This window comes from Schistocerca americana, chromosome 1 (assembly GCF_021461395.2).
Source record: "Schistocerca americana isolate TAMUIC-IGC-003095 chromosome 1, iqSchAmer2.1, whole genome shotgun sequence".
NCBI lineage: Eukaryota > Metazoa > Arthropoda > Insecta > Orthoptera > Acrididae > Schistocerca > Schistocerca americana.
Window position 1 is genome coordinate 1,017,874,299 of NC_060119.1, and position 16,363 is coordinate 1,017,890,661.

The window sequence follows — 16,363 nt, forward strand, 5'->3', positions numbered from 1 at the left end:
GAAATACATTTAACTTTCATTCTAAATAGGAAAGTTTTTAGCTGAGAGAGACTTAACCTATGACCAGTTCACAATTTGGCAGTGAACTACATTTACAATTTTTTGTCAGATGGAAAAATGTTTGAAAAGTAATATTGAACCTATGCCTATTTTATGATTTTACAGTGAATATTGATAGTAGTATTATTGAGACCATTCAGTTTGACCAAGCCTTGAAGGCAAAAGTGTATGTCATTTTCTGTTACCATTCTGCAAATAGCCATGTTCTCTTATAACTGTTAGCACTTTCTTTAACGTGAACGTATGCAGGTGCCAGAGTTCATTGCACTCTCATGTGACAAAGTATAGGCTGCGATTGTCAATTGAAGTTACTTATTTTCAGTTTCTTGAACAAGAATGTTACTCATTCTTACGCCTTATTAGGCTGGCGACCGTTGTTATTATCATTTGGACAAATTATTGTTTGTTTCTGTTTAAATATTTACGTAATTCTGATTTTCACTTCCGATAAGTCACCTCCGTCAGGTACAACACGGTCAACATAACGAAATTCCTGCCGGCCTCTGGTGACCGAGCGGTTCTGGGCGCTTCAGTCTAGAACCGCGCGACACACATCCATGCCTCGGGCATGGATGTGTGTGATGTCCTTAGGTTAGTTAGGTTTAAGTAGTTCTAAGTTCTTGGGGACTGATGACCTGAGATGTTACGTCCCATAGTGCTCAGAGCCATTTGAACCATTTGAACCACGAAATTCCTCTCAGAGGGTAACACTGATCTGTTGTTTTATACCATTATTGCTTGAATAAAAATAATTTCATAATATGAACTGCCTCCAACTTTAAGGTTTTGGCATAGCAGACGGAAGTGTTATAAAGTGACCGCACTTTTAACAACAGTTAATTGTAGGTTGCCGATACGACTAATTGCACCCTGTGACTGGCAAAAGGAACAAGCTGTTCCAGAATACAAGAAGATTCCGAGAAGGAGTGGCTTGCTGAATTATAGACGTCTCGGTAACAATTTTGGAACGTATTTGTGATCGAAAAATTCATTTGTATGATTCGATCGCCCAAAACTTTCTCGGTTGATTCAATAGATCCAAAAGGCAGCCGATAGGTTACGTTGATGCATTGGTGCTAGATTCCCTTCTAGATTCCCATCATGTTTTCTACGTAGCTTCGCCCCGGCGCCAGGCGAACAAAATACGTGCGCACGAAATACTGAAACGCACGTGAGACTTAACAGAAAACTGCCTAGCGAACGAATCTAAATACGTCTTTCTTAACAGGAAGGCATCGTCAATAACGAAAGCAATACCCTGTGTGTCTCAAGATACTAGGCTATCTCTGCTAATCGTGTTTTGGTTGTAGTAGTTATTCTTACTTCATCTGCTTGCTTAGAAAAACTAGAAAGGGTTTAGATTTTTCCAACACAACATTTGTTTGGTTTTGTTCCACCCAAAAACGAAAAACTTCACTCTTCATTCACCAGATATTTGTGATAAATCATTCTGTATTTACAACGTTTCGATCTTCAGATCATCATTAGGTGTCCTAAGAGCGGACGTTCATGAAAAACATACGCTATTTAACAGATGCACTAAATCCACAATGTTGTAGATACGGAAGTGAAATTTTGTACCATGCTTTACATAAAATTAATCCATTTACTGTTAATTTCTTTGGATTATATATATTTAGTTTTTTTATGGAATTTTATTTTCAAAAAACTAATATGTATCTTCTTCTCAGAAAATATTCAAGAGATTTCTACAAAATTTTCTCTATGTAATCTCTTTGCACAGAGTAAGCTTCTCTCATGACGTTTTCTGAATAGAGAATTTAAGATTTTTTAACTGTTTTTCCGTAATTATAATGTAAAATTCAAGCAAAATTGCAAGCAATTTGCTTATATCCCACTTTACACTCAGAATTTCCGAATTTATGCTTGAGACCACAGTTATTTGGTTTATAGAAATAGTGTACAAAATTTCACAATGTTAGCTTTCATAGATTCCGAGAAACCTAATTTTTTTGTCATCTCTTCAGAAAGCCCCATATTTGTACTCAGGACGCTCTTTCCGTTCAAGGCTTCTCTCTTGGTTCCTTCTTTTCTGGCTTATTTCCTTTACCAGGTCTTCAATTGACTTTTAAGTTGCAGAGAGGCTCCGTAAAACTGTTTGTCTATAGATATCTTCAATGAAATTTCCTTTCCCAAACCCCATTTTCTGTAGTACCTTTATCCTCTCTCTCCGTTCCCATAGTTAAATACAAGAGCTGTATCATAAATTGCAAGTATGGTAACTGTGGCAGATGAAAACGTAGTTTTAGGGCATAGTTTCCATACGAGTGAATTTAGTTTACTGAGATACGGAACAGTCACAGATGAGATATAAAACTAAAGTGTAAATATCACAGCTTTCTAGATGTATCCGGTGCATGTCTACTTGAAATAATCCAGGGAATCGTTGTTTGCCGAGCTAGTACTGAAGTGCTGCCTAAAAATTTGGAAGTGGCAGGAAGGTAGTGTCACCAATTTAATTACTTTTCAGGTACTTCAGATGCAATTCCATGACTGAAACTTTGGAGATTTATTGTCCGTGAAGTCTACTAATAAATAAAAAATAAATTGAAAATTAGCATTTTCGGTCAATTTCATGATCGTCCCCTCCCGAAAAGCTGCTTGCAACAGCCTACAGCAATATTTGTGACGTCCAGTAACATAAAAACGCTTCTGCATCAACTGTTTATTTTAGTTTACTGCTACAGCAGTGTTCCACCATTTCATGTGGAGGAGCTCGAAATACAGCTCCAATCGTCAGTATGAAGAGTGCCTACGCACGAAGGGGTGCAGCCCCAATCGCCGGGGGTTCGACTCCTCCCTCGGGCATGGGTGTGTGTCTTGTTCTTAGCATAAGTTAGTTTAAGCTAATTTAAGTAGTGTGTAAGTCTAGGGACCTATCCCCTTAGCAGTTTGGTCCCTTACGAATTACATATACATTGCAGACACTGCACGAAATCCTACGACAGCAGTACAGACTTCTTCATATAAGACGATTTTCAGCTTTTCGGCTTTCCTGCTTCTTTCCTTATGTCATCAAAACCTTCGTCGTCTATTTTCTTATAACGATGAATGGAACGCAGAATCTCCTTAGTCTATCTCCCATCACTTCCTCTCGCTGTGTAGCCTAGCCCATCTCCACTCCTGTCTCTTTAACAGTCACTGTCACGTCCTCAGTCCCTGTCTTTTCTCTTATACATTTAATTGTTTCCCTGTCCCTTCTCGTATGCGTAATATGTTTCTATCCATTGCTGTTTATGCATACCACAGCTGCTTGTGTGTTCAACGTCCCCGTTTCACTTCCATAACTTAAATTATTCCGTGTTAAATGGATATTATTTAAAGGCTCCGACTGTATTGTAAGATTTTCATGAAACAATACGTACTGCAACGATCATTTGTAACTGGCGACGGAATTCCTATTTAAGATATACAGGGAATTTGCTATTGAACTACAAACAATCCTGCTTCGTAAGAGCAGCACTAAGCATCTACAGCCTTACGACTTGTCTGACATCGCGATAATAAATTATATACACAGACTTCATTTGTGAATCAGTCTGCCTATTAAAGAAAACCGTATCAAAATCTCTGCAGTAGTTCCTGAGATTAGCTTTCACGCTTAGAAAGAAAAGAACGGTGGGGGACTTCAGTTTAATAATATACAGTGAAACGCAAAAGAAATTGGTATAGGCATGTATATTCAAATACAGATATAAAGCAGAATACGCCTATGTAAGATAACAAGTTTCTGGTTCAGTTGTTAGATCCGTTAATGCTGCTACAATGGCTGGTTATCAAGATTGAAGTGAGTTCGAACGTGGCGTTATAGTTAGCGCATGAACGATGGGACACAGCATCTCCGAGATAGCGATGAAGTGGGGATTTTCCCGTGCCATCATTTCACGAGTCCACCGTGAATACCAGGAATCCGGTAAAACGTCATATCTCCGACATCGCTGCGGCCGTAAAAAGATCTTGCAAGAATGGGACCAACGACGACTGAAGAGAATCGTTGAACGTGACAAAAGTGCAAACCTTCCGCAAATTGCTGCAGATTTCAATGCTGGGCCATGAACAAGCGTCAGAGTGCGAACCATTCAACTAAACATCCTCGATATGGATTTTTGGAGCTGAAGGCCCACTCGAATACCCTTGATGACTGCACGATACAAAGCTTTGCGCCTCTCCTGGGCCCGTCAACACCAGCACTGGACTGTAAATGGCTTGAAACATGTTGCCTGGTCGCACGAGTCTCGTTTCAAGTTGTATCGAACGGATGGACGTGTTGAGGTACGGAGACAACCTCATGAAGACGCGGACCCTGCTTTTCAGCAGGGAACTGTTCATGCTGGTGGAGGCTCTGTATGGTGCGGGGCGTGTGTAGTTGGATTGATATGGGACCCTTGGTACGTCTAGATATGACTCTGACAGGTGACACGTTCGTAATCATCCTGCCTGATCACCTGCGTCTATTCATGTCCATTGTGCATTCCGACAGACTTGGGCCATTCCAGCAGGACAACGCGACACCCCACACGTCCAGAATTGCTGCATAGTAGCTCCAGGAATACTTTTTTGAGTTTAAACACTTCCGCTGCCCACCAAACTCCCCAGACATGAACACTATTGAGCAAATCTGGGATGCCTTGCAACGTGCTGTTCAGAAGAGATCTCCACTCCCTCGTACTCTTACGGATTTATGGACAGCTCTACAGGATTCATAGTGTCAGTTCTCTCCAACACTACTTCAGACATTAGTCGAATCCATGCCAAGTTGTGTTGCGGCACTTCTGCGTGCTCTCGGGGGCCCTATATGTTATTAGGCAAGTGTACCAGTTTCTTTGGCTCATCATTGTACATAGAAGAAGATATGTACAGATGCATAAATTCAGATAATAATAATTTAGTGTAGGTCAGTGGCCTGGTACAAGTCTTTCAAATGGCGCCATTTCGGCGAATTGTACCTCTCTGAAATACCCACCTGGCGAAGAGGGACCGACAGCTTAACTTGTAATCTGAACGAAGTGTCGTTTCTGGCGGATCTCCAGATCATTGAGATGTTAATTCTAGGTCCAAAGACAAACTGAAAAATCCTTGGTCCGACTGGAATTCGACGCCGCGACATATGAGAGTTGAGACATGGGCTTTACGGCTAGGTGACCAGGCCCAATAGAGATTCCAGTCAAGCTTCACTGTTCTCAGGATTTGAGGCAGCCGTTACTGCTTTTGATGCCAGATACCGCCTCCTCTGTTTCTGACCAGCTCGTAGCTCCTATCATTGTCACTAGATGTCACTGTAAACGCCAATTAGATATGGAACTCATAACGATACATGCATTACCCACTCATCATTCTTAGCGGTAATAAATTATCTCTACAAATCTTCATGGCTGTGCGTGATGTCCTTAGGTTAGTTAGATTTAAGTAGTTCTAAGTTGTAGGGGACTGATGACCTCAGATGTTAAGTCCCATAGTGCTCAGAGCAATTTTTTTTGTATAAATCTTCCTTGCGAATCACTTTGTCCCCTAGTGAAAACCGCATCAAAATCTATACAGTCGTTCCAGAGATGAGCCTGAACATACAGACAGAAACTGTCATCACAGTCTTTATTATATATACAATTCAGTTTCCCAACTCCAAGCCATTTTTATCTTCATCTTTATCTCTTAAAGCGCCCATCCACTTATTCTTTTCATTTTCCCTGAAGATACAACCTCGTCAACTGCTTCCATAGTTTCATCATTAATCTTTACTATTTTCAACCAGGACACTGATTGCATAGCTAAAAGTCATCATACGTCCCAAAAAAAGACCAATGGTCATCGAACAACGGTTTACTGTAAAAGGCGCCCACAGTTCATTAACCAAAACCAAACTCTGTCCGAACAGGCCTCGGGAGGCCCAGCGTCAACACGCCACTCTCCCGGCCGTTGACGCCTTACGGGACCGGAACCGCTACTTCTCAGTCAAGGAGCTCATCAATTTGTCTCACAAGGGCTGATGATGATGATGAAGTTTGGTTTGTGGGGCGCTCAACTGCGCGGGCCACTTTCAAAAATGATGATGGAATGATGAGGACAACACAAACACCCAGTCACCGGGCAGAGAAAATCCCCAATCCGGTCGGGAATCGAACCCGAGACCCCGTGATCCGGAGGTAGCACCGCTAGCCACTTGACCACGAGCTGCGGACACAAGGACTTGAGTGCACTCCGCTTGCCAAAAGCGCTCGGCAGACTCGACGGTCACCCATCCAAGTGGTAGTCAAGTCCGACATCCCTTAACTTCCGTGATCCGATGGGAACCGGTGTTACCACTGCGACAAGGCCGTTGGCGCTCTTCATTAACTACCGTATCGAAAATGTCTAAATGTAGCAGATTGGTTCTTCTTTTGCTATATATCAGAGACTTCCGTTGCCGTGAGATTCCTGGAAAAAAAAGTGCTTATCTCATTCTAACTTCCTCTGAATGCCATGTCATCTGAAGTCGCAAAGACATTAACTGAATTTAGCCATGTAATCTATCATCAAGAAATCGATATTTAACTAACGGACATCATATCTACCGATCAGAGATTGAATTTTGCAAAATGCTTCCTACGATCTTTCTCTTACAGGGTACATGAGGTGAACAACCACAGGAGGGAATTGTGTGTTGGTATGCAGTTTGGCGAAACGTCTAACGAACTAAGTTAATTCAAATGGTTCAAATGGCTCTGAGCACTATGGGACTTAACATCTTAGGTCACCAGTCCCCTAGAACTACTTAAACCTAACTAACCTAAGGACGTCACACACATCCATGCCCGAGGCAGGATTCGAACCTGGGAACGTAGCAGTCACGCGGTTCCGGACTGAAGCGCCTAGAACCACACGGCCACCGCGGCCGGCTAAGTTGATTCAAAATTAAGTTTTATTCACAAACAGAGGCGCGCTCCACAACTTTAAATTCACTTAATGTGTATAAATTCCTGTAGCTATGGTTCCGTAAAGGGAAACTGTTGGTCATCTTCAGTATTCAGAGAGGGTTGGATAGATTAAGGAAAGCAGCATGGACGCTCAGTTGCTCACACACAAATATTCAAACCGGCATAACCGAAAGCAAAATTCACCATTTTTATATTTATTTATATATTTATATTTGGCTTTGGGCGGCGAAATCTACAAAGTCAACAGTAGGTAAAAAAGTGCAATATTAAGATAAATGCAATTTCTACAGCAGAGTAGTAAAAAGAGATGGATATATAAACATAAGTACTTAATGTAAAGTAGAAACATTAAAAGAGAAGACAGCCAGCAGTAGGCACAATGGAGTTAAGTTAATATCAGTGCAGTTTTCACAATGGGACAATGATAAGTGTATGAAGTATAAAAATAAGTTACGGTAGTTATATAAAATTAAAAAAAAAAAAACAACACAAAATCAAGACCCAGGTTTCGAATCAGGCCGTCTCCAGAGGAGAATGATATTTGCATCAACTTACAATTGAAAACTGGTCAACGGTGTCGTTTACAATGATAAGTTATTAACGCAAAGTAAAAATACAAACAGACGTCCCAGTTTTCGAACCGAGTTAGTTCCATGGGAGGACAAGATTCGCACAACTTATAGGTCGAAAGTGCATACCACCATCTCGAAATTTGTTCGCGAGCAAATAATACCTACATACACTACTGGCCATTAAAATTGCTACACCACGAGGACGACGTGCTACAGACGCGAAATTTAACCGGCAGGAAGAAGATGTTGTGATATGCAAATGATTAGCTTTTCAGAGCATTCACACAAGGTTGGCGCCGGTGGCGACACCTACAACGTGCTGACATGAGGAAAGTTTCCAACCGATTTCCCATACACAAACAACAGTTCACCGGCGTTGTCTGGTGAAACGTTGTTGTGATGCTTTGTGTAAGGACTTTGATAAAGGTCGGATTGTAGCCTATCGCATTTGCCGTTTATCGTATCGCGACATTGTTGCTCGCGTTGGTCGAGATCCAATGACTGTTAGCTGAATATGGAATCGGTGGGTTCAGGAAGGGTAATACGGTACGCCTTGCTGGATCCCAACGGCCTCGTATCACGAGCAGTCGAGATGACAGGCATCTTACCCGCATGGCTGTAACGGATCGTGCAGCCACGTCTCGATCCCTGAGTCAACAGATGGGGACGTTTGCAAGACAACAACCATCTGCACGAACAGTTCGACGACGTTTGCAGCAGCATGTACTATCATTTCGGAGACCATGGCTGCGGTTACCCTTGACGCTGCATCACACACAGGAGCGCCTGCGATGGTGTACTCATCGACGAACCTGGGTGCACGAATGGCAAAACGTCGTTTTTTCGGATGAATCCAGGTTCTGTTTACAGCATCGTGATGGTCGCATCCGTGTTTGGCGACATCGCGGTGAACGCACATTGGAAGCGTGTATTCGTCTTCGCCATACTGGCGTATCACCCGTCGTGATGGTGTGGGGTGTCATTGGTTATACGTCTCGGTCATCTCTTGTTCGCATTGACGGCACTTTGAACAGTGGACGTTACATTTCAGATGTGTTACGACCCGTGGCTCTACCCTTCATTCGATCCCTGCGAAACCCTACATTTCAGCAGGATAATGTACGACCGCATGTTTCAGGTTCTGTGAGGGCCTTTCTGGATACAGAAAATGTTCGACTGCTGCCCTGGCCAGCACATTCTCCACATCTCTGACCAACTGAAAACGTCTGGTCAATAGTGGCCGAGCAACTGGCTCGTCACAATATGCCAGTCACTACTCTTGATGAACTGTGATATCGTGTTGAAGCTACATGGGCAGCTGTACCTGTACACGCCATCCAAGCTCTGTTTGACTCAATGCCCAGGCGTATCAAGGCAGTTATTACGGCCAGAGGTGGTTGTTCTGGGTACTGATTTCTCAGAATCTATGCACCCAAATTGCGTGAAAGTGTAATCACATGTCAGTTCTAGTATAATATATTTGTCCAATGAATACCCGTTTACCATCTGCATTTCTTCTTGGTGTAGCAATTTTAACGGCCAGTAGTGTATTTCCAACAGGTGAAGTAAAGCAGTTACATTTACAGCGAGAGGGTAACCCCTTGCAACCAATTTTTTGTACCAGACCGCATCTGCGTCCGACTGCTTGGTACATGTCAATACGACGTGGTTCAGATCTGCTACCCGCTTTGTGTCCATATCACAGTGTCCAGAAGCGATGATTTTCAACCACTCTAGGTGAGCGGGGTAACACCCGCGTCGCAGCCTCTTGCAGATGGAGTCACACGACGTCTATTAAGCTTCAGCGAGGTGAACCACGGCCGAGAAGAGATGTTCGCTTGTATGGCCGTCAGGTGGTCGCCCTTGTAGTGCTGGGACACGCGCCATTCACAGTTCCAGTCGTGATAAGCAGTTTACTTAACCGTCGAGTTCAAATCCGTATGATTCGTTGATGTTGGGCGGAATTGTCCTTCCGTAATTCTCCTCTTAGTGAGACAGTCAACGCTTTCACTATGGGGAATGCGTTGATGTCCTTTTATCCAAAGTAAGCAGACGTCAGTGCGCGACGTCTGCATGTCCGTTATGGTCTCCAAGACACCCAAGGCATATCTGTTATTTTGTTTATGAAACTTCGGGTGTCATAGTTTCTGTAAGGCACTTTGGGAGTCCGTGAGGATCAGCAGGCGCCGGTAAGCTTGCTTGCCATAGTAAACAGCCTCCTTCGTAGCCACTAACTCCGCCGTGTAGATAGACGATTCAAGCGGCAGTGTAAACATATGGTACGTGAAAATTCACCATTATCGACAACTGACTTAGTCATCAAATCTGGCTTGTGACTCGCAGGAAAAAGGACTCAAAACTTAACCGGGATCACAATCGCGAGGTGAATCGCGAGCAGGTATGATGCAAAGTCAGCCCCATCTTAATCTAGCTAAACGAATAACAAGATAATCACTTGTAGGGGTCCCTTACTGCTCTTAACGACTGACTTTAAAAATCATGTTGTTGTTGTGGTCTTCAGTCCTGAGACTGGTTTGATGCAACTCTCCATGCTACTCTATCCTGTGCAAGCTTCTTTATCTCCCGGTACCTACTGCAACCTACATCCTTCTGAATCTGCTTAGTGTATTCAGCTCTTGGTCTCCCTCTACGATTTTTACCCTCCACGCTGCCCTCCAATACCAAATTGGTGATCCCTTGATGCCTCAGAACATGTCCTACCAACCGATCCCTTCTTCTAGTCAAATTGTACCACAAACTCCTCTTCTCCCCAATCCTATTCAATACCTCCTCATTAGTTATGTGTCTACCCATGTAATTTTCAGCATTCTTCTGTAGCACCACATTTCGAAAGCTCCTATTCTCTTCTTGTCCAAACTATTTATCGTCCATGTTTCACTTCCATACATGGCTGCACTCCACACAAATACTTTCAGAAACGACTTCCTGACACTTAAATCTATACTCGATGTTAACAAATTTCTTCAGAAACACTTTCCTTGCCTTTGCCAGTCCACATTTTAACTCCTCTCTACTTAGACCATCATCAGTTATTTTGCTCCCCAATTAGCAAAACTCCTTTACTACTTTAAGCCTCTCATTTCCTAATCTAATACCCTCAGTATCACCTGATTTAATTCGGCTACATTCCATTATCCTCGTTTTGCTTTTGTTGATCATCTTATATCCTCGCTTCAGGACACCGTCCATTCCGTTCAACTGCTCTTCCAAGTCCTTTGCTGTCTCTGACAGAATTACAATGTCATCGGCGAACCTCAAAGTTTTTACTTCTTCTCCATGGATTTTAATACCTACTCTGAATTTTTCTTTTGTTTCCTTTACTGCTTGCTCAATATACAGATTGAATAACATCGGGGAGAGGCTACAACCCTGTCTCACTCCCTTCCCAACCACTGCTTCCCTTTCGTGCCCCTCGACTCTTATAACTGCCATCTGGTTTCTGTACAAATTGTAAATAGCTTTTCGCTCCCTGTATTTTACCCCTGCCACCTTCAGAATTTGAGACAGAGTATTCCAGCCAACATTGTCATAAGCTTTCTCTAAGTATATAAGTGCTAGAAACGTAGGTTTGCCTTTCCTTAATCTATTTTCTAAGATAAGTCGTAGGGTCAGTATTGCCTCACGTGTTCCAACATTTCTACACAATCCAAACTGATCTTCCCCGAGGTCGGTTTCTACCAGGAATCATAACTCGAAAAACTGAACTATCTGCCATCCAAACTCACAGTCCAACTGCGCACAGGAGCTGCACGTCTTATTCACCTGACTGCAGGATAGCGACTTACTGCCACTGAATAACTCTGTGCCAAATCCGGGCTACCTCGTTTCCGAGCACAGAGTCCGAAAAACTTGGAGGAGCCGAAATGACCAATCGAAAAGATGATCTTTTTCTGTGATTTCAGGCATCTCCTTCAGTCAGAAGACACGAGAGACGACGCCTGTTTTCCCTGCTCAAAATCTTCCTTCGATTCTAAAACTTGAACGAACGCGTGCCTTGCGCTTGGGTCTGAGGAAACCAATCGCAAAGTCGCACGTTAAGAAAGGCCAAGCAGATGAGGTTCCTCCTCCCCCCCCCCCCCCTCCACCATTCAACTAGACTGATCTCCTTGCATCTTGAAGACGGTACTAGCAAGTGGAATGCCCTCCACCTCATTCGTAAACGGCTTTTGGGTCTTTCGAGGCACACCATTAAAACTGTAATGAGGCTAACGCCAGAGGAGTTTAGCGTTTGCTCATATCTGCTGTACTCAGTGTCCACGTATTGGATGAGTGAGCTGCGTTTTGCATTGTGGTAAAAAAAATGATATATTATCAACGAAGAGCTGATTGACTACTTTTATTCTTTTACTTTCTTAGGCCAACGATCACAAAAATGTCTAAAAATGGAGTTTCTGGTCTCGATCAGCCAGTGATCATGATAAGACTGTCTGCGTGCATAAGCCACATTCGGTGACGTAAGTTTTCGATAGTGTTGTCGACACCACTTGCAGCACATCTGATGAAGACCACTGGTTGGTCGAAACCGTGTTCTCCAACTTTCATTATTATTTGTGTTCAATGTAGTCTGTTTGAAACGGAAATGAGGAGCCAAGCTGTGTTGTATACACGGTCAATGAATACATCCACACTGCCAGCCAAGACCTTATCGTCGACGTCCTCAACGGGACGATAAATCCTACCATCTTTCTTTCGTATCTGTTGGATTGATGCCTTCCACGTTTGTTAGGTTTAGTGGCATCAAGACGTCCTCGATACCATCGGTAGGCCCACCTGCTGCTGGGGATTGTTGCGACATTGCGGTGGCCTCTTTGTAAGGCTGTGCAGGCGTGGGAGTAGGCCAGTCAGACTGAAGTCGAAGTGCTGTTGACTGGCGGCGTCCGCGGTGGACCGAGATGGTATCTGTGGCGAGGCTGAGTGGTCATCCGCTACTGGTGTTGGATTTGGGATTAGGTGTGTCCACCAAGGCCAGAGCTGGTCTTGGTGGTGTTGACGAGTAGCCCCTTGCCAGAGATTGCCTTGGCAAGTTGTCACTCGTGTGGCGGCTGTACAATGGCTGGTACCGAGACTGTGTTTTCCGGATTGAATCGAGGTGTGCAGCGTTGGTGCGGCGCAGTGCCTACATCATGGTAATGTCGGTAGCATCCTTAGCTGACAACCGTGTCGCAACTCCAGGACACACTTTTTCCTTGTTTGTCGCTCGTAATGATGGTTAAATATTTTGTACTCCCTGATAAAATATTAATTTAAAATCTAAAAGAGAAGATAATGAGTCTTAAAGTGTCGCTGAGTGATGGAAGAAGGGCGACAGATGAGAAAAATTCATTTTATTATCAGTTTTGTCAAAGATCTGTTACGTGTTTACTGTAAAGAACGTTCGAGCCGCCACCTAGCTTCGCATTCCTGGGAATGAGGTACTTTGGATAGTGATGTAAATGGGGTGCAGATGCATAGCAATGATCTAAGAACAAGAGGCACTTCTTCTGTTGCAGATGTTTTTGAAACGCAGTGACTTCCTTTTCTAAAATTTCATTTAACGCGTTTAAAAAAAGACAGACTCATTTTGCAACTAATTATTCACTGTAAAACTCCTACAGTGCTGGAAAAAAAGTTAGTACACGCTTTTAGAGGTTTCCAATTCACTCAATATTTATTATTGCAACAGTGCATATGGGGTATATGACATGATTACCTTTACAGTTCTGAGATATCAGATATCGAAGCATGATAAGACACCCATATTAGTGCTTGGTGTAGGCTCCACTGGCAACAACGCACGCGATGACTCTGGGATCCAGTCTATAGTATACAGTTGGCGAATACTGCCCTGGGATACCTTATGCCACGCCTGCTCGACCTGTTCACGTAGTTCTCTAAAAATTGTTGGTTGACGAATCACATGGTCACTTCTCGTCCGATCACGTCCCATAAATGCTCGATTGAAGACAAATCCGGAGATTGTGCTGGCGGGGGGATGTTGAGTTTCACAGGCAGTGTTTGGGCGAGCATTATCCTGTTGGAACAACACATCACCTTCCCGTTGTAAGAACGGCAAAATAACGGTCTAACAAGTTTCTTCACATAAGGCCTGAGGTGAGGCCTGTGTCTTGGACGAATGTCTACTACGAGACAGCGCAGAACCTCGTCTACAAATGTGAGATTGTTCACGAGAGCTCTGATACCAGGTGTTGTAGTTGGCGGAAGAGCCAACACCGTGTTACTAGAGGAGGCCGAAATGCACGCGTTTAGCTCACGCAGGCTGGCGTGAGGAGGGAAGGACTATACTGACTTGAGGTCTGGAACATGACGAGGAATTAGGATTCAGAAAGCGGACGTACTTAGTTTGATACTTCACTTTAATCCATTAACGATGAACGTCGCTCTTGACGGTACATCATTCACAATATTATCTGTGCAGGATACATAGTAACTGAATATGGCACCTTGCAAGGTCGTAGCAAATGACGTAGCTGAAGGCTATGCTAAACTGTCGTCTCTGCAAATGAGAGCGCATGCAGGCAGTGAACCTTCGCTAGCAAAGTCGGCTGTACAACTGGGCGGGTGCTAGGAAGTCTCTCTAGATTAGACCTGCCGTGTGGCGGCACTCGGTCTGCAATCACTGATAGTGGCGACACGCGGGTCCGACGCATACTAACTGACCGAGGCCGATTTATAGGCTACCACCTAGCAAGTGTGGTATAAGGCTTCCGCCCGCCGTGGGGAGGACCCCATGCTGACGTATGCGACGAGGTGGGGAGCCTAAAAACAGGCGAGGCTGTGCCACCTGCACCCTGCCATTCGGACCGCGAGGAGCTAGGGTACGCCTGAAAACCTACTCGTGCACGCCAACATGCGGTGTATGCGCCCGTAGAGAGACAGGAGGGTCGACCTTCATCGGGCCGGGGCACCCGACGGGCGAAGACGACATATGGTCCGGAGCGGGCAAGAGTTCCATGTCGGAGGACAACTGGTCCCGGGGAGCGATCGGCGGCGCGTGACCCAGGGAGGCGCCCGACGGCTGCAGCGACGCGTCCACTGCGGGCGTCGCCGGCGGGAGAACAGGCGGCGGCGGCGGCGGCGGCGGCGGCGGCGGCGGCACGTCGCCATGGGGCAAAATGGAAGGCAGCGTCGGCAACACCTGGGGCTGAGGCGAGCCAGTAGATGGGTCCCCGGGGCGCTGACCGGACGGCACCGTCGCTGAAAGCAGATGGCGAGCGGCAGATCCCGTGCGACGACAGAGGCGCAGCTGATTGAGATGCCGGCGCACCTCACCAGACGCCCCCAAAACCAGATACATAGCGCGTACGAGGCAGCGAAGAATGCGCCCTTCGAGCCAACGCCGTGAACCGCGATAGTGGCGGTAGTAGACAACGTCGCCTGGAGCAAAAGCAGGCTTCTGCCGCTTCACAGGAACCTGATGCGGCGGATGTAGCAAAGACAGCAAGGTTCGATGATGGCGACCGTGGAGCAACTCAGCCGGCGAGCGACCATCTCGGGGCTGAGAGCGATACGGGGACAAAAAGAGCAACAACGCGTCCTCCCGAGAATGCGACTCTTTCAACTTCAACATCTGGGACTTGAAAGTCCTGACCAATCGTTCAGCGGCACCGTTTGACTGTGGCGAAAACGGCGCGGACGTCAGATGTTGAATACCATTGGCCTTGCAGAATGACTGAAATTCTGCGGACATGAATTGTGGGCCATTGTCGGAAACAATTGTCTGTGGAAGACCTTCAATGCAAAAGATAGCAGATAACGCTTGGATGGTGGCAGATGATGTCGTGGAAGACATCCGGACAACAAAAGGAAAGTTACTGAATGAATCTATCACAACCAACCATCGAGCATTCCAGAATGGCCCGGCAAAATCGATGTGTAAGCGTTGCCAAGGGAAAGTGGCTTTTGGCCATGCAAAGAATTTCCGTGGTGGCGCTGATTGTTGTTCGGCACACACCATGCAAGAAGAGCACATAGTCGTAATCGCAGCATCGATTCTAAACCAAGTACAGTGCTGACGAGCAAGTTGTTTCATTCTCATTATACCCCAATGTCCTAGGTGGAGAAGCTTTAAGACAGAGGAATGTAACGAACGTGGTACCACGACCCTGGACTGATCATTATCAGAACGCAACAGCAAAACACCACGTCGAACAAAAAGTCTCTCCTTGTGAGCAAAAAATCGGCGAACCAACGGGTCCCCGATCCGTGACTTTGACAAGGGCCATTGCGTAGCAACAAAACGCAGAACTGTAGCAAGGACAGTGTCGGCAGTTGTGGCTGTAGCTACACGGCGAAAATCAATCGGAAACGATTCGACCACGTCATCAGTTTTCGAATCAATGAACATGCAAGCAAGTTCGGAGGAATCGAATGCCCTATCCTCAGCAACAGGCAAACGGGACAACGCATCGGCGTTGCCGTGCTTAGCAGTGGACCGATACAAGATATCGTAGTGGTACTGCGAGAGGAAGATAGACCAGCGAATGAATTTCTGCGCTGTACGTGGAGGTACAGGCTTGTTCGGATGAAAAAGCGATGTCAGAGGTTTGTGGTCCGTGATTATGGTAAAGGGACGACCATACAAGAAGTCATGAAACATTGTAACACCAAATACGAGAGCCAATGCTTCTTTCTCGGTCTGTGAATAATTTCTTTGCGCCGACGAGAGCAATTTGGACGCAAAGGCAATAGGGCGATCGTGCGAGCCATCTTTGTGCGCAAGCACAGCACCGATCCCGAAATCCGATGCATCTACCATCAATAAAAGGGGCTTCCGGGGAT